The sequence below is a fragment of the Lagopus muta genome, chromosome 4 (genome assembly GCF_023343835.1).
Source record: "Lagopus muta isolate bLagMut1 chromosome 4, bLagMut1 primary, whole genome shotgun sequence".
Classification (NCBI taxonomy): Eukaryota; Metazoa; Chordata; class Aves; order Galliformes; family Phasianidae; genus Lagopus; species Lagopus muta.
Genome location: NC_064436.1, coordinates 55,698,919 through 55,705,927, shown reverse-complemented (window position 1 = coordinate 55,705,927; position 7,009 = coordinate 55,698,919). Strand labels below are relative to the sequence as shown.

The 7,009-nt window shown below is 34.8% G+C and overlaps 1 long non-coding RNA gene across 1 annotated transcript; it reads left to right on the top strand.

Annotated features, from left to right (window-relative positions):
* The first annotated feature begins 1,144 nt into the window (after positions 1-1,144).
* On the top strand, positions 1,145-5,784 carry LOC125692125 (uncharacterized). The gene is made up of 3 exons (XR_007376480.1): positions 1,145-1,225; positions 4,814-4,875; positions 5,148-5,784. It is a non-coding gene; the product is annotated as an uncharacterized LOC125692125 (long non-coding RNA).
* Positions 5,785-7,009: the final 1,225 nt, after the last annotated feature.

Below are 7,009 nucleotides of genomic sequence, written 5' to 3'. Positions count from 1 at the left end.
AATATGATAAACATTTTTCTTCAAATTAAATCACTACATACAGTTAGTGAAGATTCATCTAATCAAATAATTTAATAAAAGTAGAACCTCAACATTCATCTCAGCTCACTGTCCTTATCTTCCACAGGTCATAGAAGAGAAATAGCTACTTAGAGAGGAGTAATTCTTCATACCATTAAACAGATGTCTAATGTCCCTTTGATAGATATTTAGGTTTTGGTTGGATGTCTTTGTAATCTTTGAATATGTGGAGTTTCTTTATATGGGGATGTTTATTACTGCAAACTATTGTTCAGAGCTATTATCAAAAGCAGACAAACAAAAAAGTATTCACAACTAATTATTCAGCTTCTCTTTCATAGTAATAATACTTATGCGAAGGCAACATACAGGAAGAAATACTCCCCGAAAATAAAAACTTTAAAAGCCATTCCAAATTCTTTTATACTAGCTAATCTCAAAACAAATTAGAGCTGTGAAGTACAGAGCAATTGACCTTCCTAGATATTATATACATCACTTATAAAGCTAATTGCATTTTAATTTGGTTTCACTAAATGGACAGTTTTGCAATGAGATATTAGGTTTTAAACATTTTTTGTTTTAATGGGTGTTAATTTTACTGGTGATTTGCTTCAGTATAAAAGTGTTATGATTGAATTAATTCTGCCCCAAGCTATTCCACATTTTAAGGCCATAAAAGTTTAAATGTTGACAAGTATTATGGATGATATGAAAAAAAAACAGAAGAGAGAAATATCAGCTCAGTAAAGCTCTTAAACTGTAATCATTCTGTAAATATTCTAGTACTTGGGGGCATTTTAGGAAAGTTTGAACAACTTCTCTGTATACAGTCTCAACAGAATCCTGTAGTAAATCTGGATGTCTTTATGTTTTCTCAGATTCAGCACCTATTTTAAGATGGCATTTTTTTTATATCCAGCAACACAAAAGCAATCTTAGTGAGATATCTTCCTCTAAACATTATTTTTTTTCTAGCCTGTATGGGAACTGTTGAATCAAGGCCTGAACCTCTGATTGATCACCTGAGGCAAGCAATGAGTCAGCCATGGGAGCACAGGTGATGGCAATTCTCCTCTACTGCCAGAAGGGGTGGAGCCTGGGTGCACATCTCCTAGACCCATTTAAGAGCACTCTACTAGTAGGGAAGGATCCCTTTCTGGAGATCCCTCCTTTGGAGTTTGGCAGTGAGTGTAGGATAAGGGTAAGCACTCTATCTATTCTCTTTTGTTATTATAACCTACTCAGCCAAACTCTCTTGTTAATTTTGTAGCTATAACATCTGTGTATTCATTGATTACACATACCCTGTGCAGATTTAATACTAGTCTTTTGAAAAGTTCTTCTGGCTGTTATGTACTTGCTAGAGAATTCTTCCTACCTGCACAGTCTTTTCTTCATCAGCTGGACTTCCCATACAAAATCTCCTTTTCTCCCTTTTACTTGGAACTCTGATTCTTTCCTCTAAGGAACAACACCTGTTGCCTAGTCAGCAATCATGACAGCTGAAGTCAGAGAGAATGGTGTGGTTCTGTTCCCTGGGATATAACTCAGTGTGGTTGGTGAGGGCTTTTTCTTTCTGGGTGAGCATTGTTGAAATACTTTCCTGGATGTTTTATGTCAAAGTTCAGCTGCAGTATCTTTCAGGACAAATCCCAAGACTCCATTTCATTTATAACTTGTATTTGCCTAATTGTGCATGGTCTTGTTGCAAATGAATCTGTTATGCTTCTAGCTGCTACTGCGTCATTTGGTTGATGCATGTTGAGGGTTTTTTTTTTAAATATTGTCTTGTCTCATCAACAGATGCTACTCTTAGGGACTCCTAAGGCCATTAAAACTAGCTTAGAAGTTGCCATTCATCATTACTTCAGAAATTTGACACGTTCCTGTGGCATGGGAATGACTAAAGTCATTATGAAATAATGTAGTATTATAATCAGATAAGCCATACTACAGAACATATATAGACTTCTGGATGTGTTTTTTTCTGTGCACATATGAATAATTCAAAGTCATAAAAAATCATACACCTTTGTGGCCATAATGTAAAATTAGCTTCTCGCAGATTTATATTCATCCATGTATCATCCAATTTTGTTAGCATATTTTTTCGTTCTTTCTTTAGTAACAGAAAATAATTTAATAGATTAATTATTGGTGGAAAAAATATTAAGGATAAGATGTCATAATAGTGCAGTAAATGTAGATACATGTTCCCCAAATTGATGTTTGACTATGTACTTGAGGTGTTAACCAAACGTCAGTTATCTTTTAAGATGTTCAAAAGATGCCCTTTACCAAAAGTACTGCTGTATATAACACTTCAAACACTTTTAATCAACTTTTATCCTGAACTCTACTTCATTTAAGATAAGGAAAAATAGTAAAAAAAATATGGATATATATATATATAGACATGATTTTCTAATGTTTCTCTGTTTGATATCTTTAGATAGTAGTTTTAGTGGTTGTATTCAAAAGCTTACTGTTTTATCTGTGGAGGGGGTCTTACAGGGCTTATTGTAACTTTTGTGTTTATGGATCAACAGTTACTTATTTTTCTATGTAAGTGAGCATGTTTGAGCACACTGATGTTACTGTGGGAAATTCATCCTGATTCCAGAAGTATCTATAATTATTGGATTTGGATGGTTTAAATTAGCGATATTTGTACTGAAAAAGTTTTTGAAATGAACTCATGCCAAATAAAACATCTGGAAATTCAGAATAACAATGATCATAGTCTATATTGTAAAGGGGAGATTTATCTAGAATGCAGAAGTGTTCGGTTATAATTTTGTTAAGGTGGCTATACTACATATTCTGTCCTAAAAGACCATTTAAAAGTGCATGACCATTTAGTCAACTCATTCAGCTCATACAAAAATCAAAGCTCAACATCTCCAGATGTGCAGCTCATCTACAGTCAAATCAAGCATGAAAATGTGTACCCTAGACTGCAGTGGAAAACTCCTTATGCATGTTTGCTATAAACAAAAGCACTGAATAAGCAGCTGACATTCCAGTGGTGCTCAAACATCTTTTAACTTTTTTAGCTGAAATTCAAACTTCGTATACTTATCTGTGTAGAGAAACTTAAGACATTTTTAGTAACACTTGGACAACTGTCTGAACAGGCAGTGAGTACTAAGTACTTGCGAAATCAGATGACAATGAAAGTTCAGGAAACTTGCATTTTCTGTCTGTTAAATCAGTGAACTAAGCTGAGCTGTACTCATGGAGGAGGGGGGAATTATTTTCATTATTCCAGGCGGATGAGTCAACTCATTATTTTGTAGTTAAAGAATTGTTTCCAAACAGAATATTGGCTTCCAGATAACTTCTAGTGGAACATCTGGACTATAGATCAGCAGAAAGAACTTACAAAATACAGAAGTTACTGAATCACATGTTTCTTGAGGTGTACATGATCCAGGGTATGAGACTATGCTTAGAAATCCTCAAAACGATGACCTTAATTTACAGCTTTTAATTAAAGTATCTTCAGCTTACATACAAGGACTTCAACAGAATATGCCATTGACTTAAAGGGAGATGCCAATAAATAAACAAAACTGTCTGGGAAAAGCAGTCTACAGAAGTTGGCTCCCAGGAACTATTCAGAGAGAGAACTCATTGGATTTATGAAGAGCTTTCTGCTGGACCCAACTGCATTGAAATGCCTGCTTTGTTTTTTTTTTTTTTTTTCTTTTGGTAGAGAATTATTTTCATTTTTCAGATGTTAGTTGTTAACAAGCCTTTCCTTCTATTTATCACTTGTATATTTAATTCCAGGGTAATTATCTTTTGTTAACTTTAAAGCTTTTAGGAAGAAAAAGCTTTTCATTCAAACTAATATGTCCAACACAGTCATTCACAAATACAGAGATTTAATGGCCTTCAGCAAACTGGGGGGTAATAGCTCAGTTGAAAGTACAGCATGATAGAAACATAGTAGTAACCACAAAAAAATTTTACTGGCAAGATTAAGAAAAGTCTTTTAAAATTTCTGTAGTATCTTAGTTGTATAAATATTTAATTTTTAAATAGATCTTATTATGAGCAGATCCTCATATGGTATAAATCAGTGTGGCATTGACATTGAAAGGACTGTGCTGTTTTACTCCAAGTAACTGCTTGTCAATTCCCTAATGTTTTTTAAATAACACTTTCAGAGATAATCTTGAATTCATAGGTGTTTTCAAATATGACAAGTTACATTCTGCCCATCTTCAAACAATTTTACCCATAGACAAATCTATGTTGTCAAAACAGTCTTTTAGAAGTGGAACAAAATCCCCCAAAACCAAGCTACATAGTAAATGTTGGCATCAGTTATCTACAAATTCTTAACCCCAAGAACAATGGTAAAAATCTTCTACAGATCTCAAATTTTAGGCATCTTGTTTAGCTCAAGGGCAGTTGCTAATGTAGGCAATCTCACACCTCTGCTGCTAAGGATATAAAGACATCACATTTATGCTTTATTGTGTATTTGTTATGACAGTGCCCTAAAGAAAACTAACATTACTGTTAAAAGAGTAACGCACATCATGCATTGAATGATGGATTGATCTGTTGTGACAGAAGGCAGGAAACATGCAAAAAGACTGCTATCTTCAAATTTGGCTCCTTGATCCTTTAGTAAAAAAATGTGTTTTATTTCTAGCAAGTGTAATTAAGACCATATTGATTCATGTAAGACATAACCAATCATCTTAAATCTTGTGAATAATTTACATAGCATTCAATAGTCTGTTGCTTTTTATTCATATTCTGTTTACTGCAGGTGGAAAACTCTTTCAGCCTTATCCTCGGATGCACAACTCAGACACACCATGAACAGTTCTGGTAGGTAAAAGCCATTTCGGAAAGATGAGCCAGACAAAAGTGATACAATCACACCACTCTTCAGAGAGTATTGTCAAAAGATTTAAAAAACAAAACAAAACAAAAAAAACTTCCCTATGGAATTAAAGACAATATTTTCCAGTTAAACAAAAAAATCTGCTTGCATAAATGGATGACCTGTATGATGTAAAGAGGACCAGATGAATGTTTAAGTATTTTGTGTAAGCTCCTGTAACAAACTGTAGATCTTCATCTTGCCATTTTATTCCTAGGAACTGGATTTCTTGGACAGATCCCTTGACCTTTCTTCTCTTAATAGTGAAACTACCTGCTTAACTTGGGTACCATACATTACAGGGATATCTCTCCCGCATTTCTGTCAGGATTTACTTCCATAGGGTGAACTCCCTATTAGGTCTTTGGTTAATTGCAACATCAGTAGCTTGATCTCTGGTGTGAGATCCCAACTGATGGGCTTTGTTGTTATCCAGACACACAACTGGTGCCAGCCAGATTCCCAGTACTGAGATAACCAAGCTATTAGGCTTTCACCTTCATGTTGACTATAATATTTCCCCACACCTTGAATGTTGCTCAGGTTGAATAAATCTGAGTGAGTAATAAACACACCATCATAACAGTGGTTGTTGAGGTTATGTCCACACTACTTTACAATTCAATTAGCAAAAATGTCATCCAGCCTGAAGCCTATTTCAAAGATAAATTAAAGCTTACCTAATCTGGAAGAAAAACTGTCATGCAATTCATGATGCTTAAGAAAGAAGAACATGAAACAAGTGATGTTTTGGGATCTATTTCTACATGTACTGGATAATGAATCTATTTTAGTAGAATTCCATAGAGTTTCCATGTAACTTTTTCCTCTAGCTGCTTGATTCATATCTCACTGCTTTATAGATGGGCACTGCCTGTGAAGTACCATTCAAAAGCTGCTTGAATGCGTTGGTATGGGTTCTGAGAAGAAGCTAATGTACAACTGGTTTGATCACAGGGGAAAATTATTTCCTCTCCCCCAGCAGCAAATCTTATAAAGATGCTAATTGTACCAACAAGCATCAGGATTTCTGTTAGTTTTTGTTTTGGTACATCTCCTTGTATAATCATGTTGGTGAAAGAGGCACATAGGGATGAGTGAAGTTACTTGTATTTTGGGATATGAGGGGGGGACAGATCTGTTTCACTTCAGAAGAGATGAAAACACTAGTTTTGTGGAACATAACATAAAATCAGAAAAAATAAAGCTTAGATAAAGGAGAAGGGAATGGGAGGAAGCCAGGCACAGCAATGTGCCTCCTTTTCCCCAGTTACCTCTGCGTTGCACAATATCTTCACTGTTTATCCTCCTTCTCTTTTTGAAAGAATAGATTGGACGCTCTCTGCATTTTTGTCATGCTGTAAGTGTAGGGGGACTAAGGATATAATTTTTTTGGTTTGGAATTTGTGCAATCTGACAGCAAGATTAATAGAGGGGACTTTAAGGATTCCTGCTGAGCTCTTTATTAAGCCAATAAGCACTGAACTAAGAAAAATTTGTACAATGGACTGTAATGTCTTTTGAACAGCTGTTCTGGTCTACCATGTCAAAATTTCACTTTTAAAATAATTCCTGAAGTTAGTTTCTTTTCATGAGCAAATTATTCAACTTGTCACTACAAAGCAAATAAACATAATGTAATACAACTTCGGTTATTTTTTTTTTTTGTTTCCATTGTATGTGCAGGTGACTTTCTACTTTTATATCTACTCTATTCAGTTTTATATTCATTCTCGTCTCCCTTTTCTACTGTGTTTCATGCCTCTTGTTCATGCCTATTTAGTCTCAATTTCCTTCTCAGCTTGTTTTTATATCTTCTCCAAATACTTTTTCTTCAACCTTATTGCTTTTTTCTTTTCTGTTTCTTCTGATTTACAGCAGATCCTGTTATTCCCCTCAACTTTGCTATTACTCTGTTTGTGCTTTCAGCTTAACCTCCTGTCCATAAATCCGCAGGCTCTTACCTGTCTTCCACTCTAGTGCTTGTTTAAGTAATACTTATAAATTTATCTCCTCCCATCATCCCCCATATCCAAGTTACAGACAGGATTTGTGGCCTTTAAAAAGACAGTTGTCCCA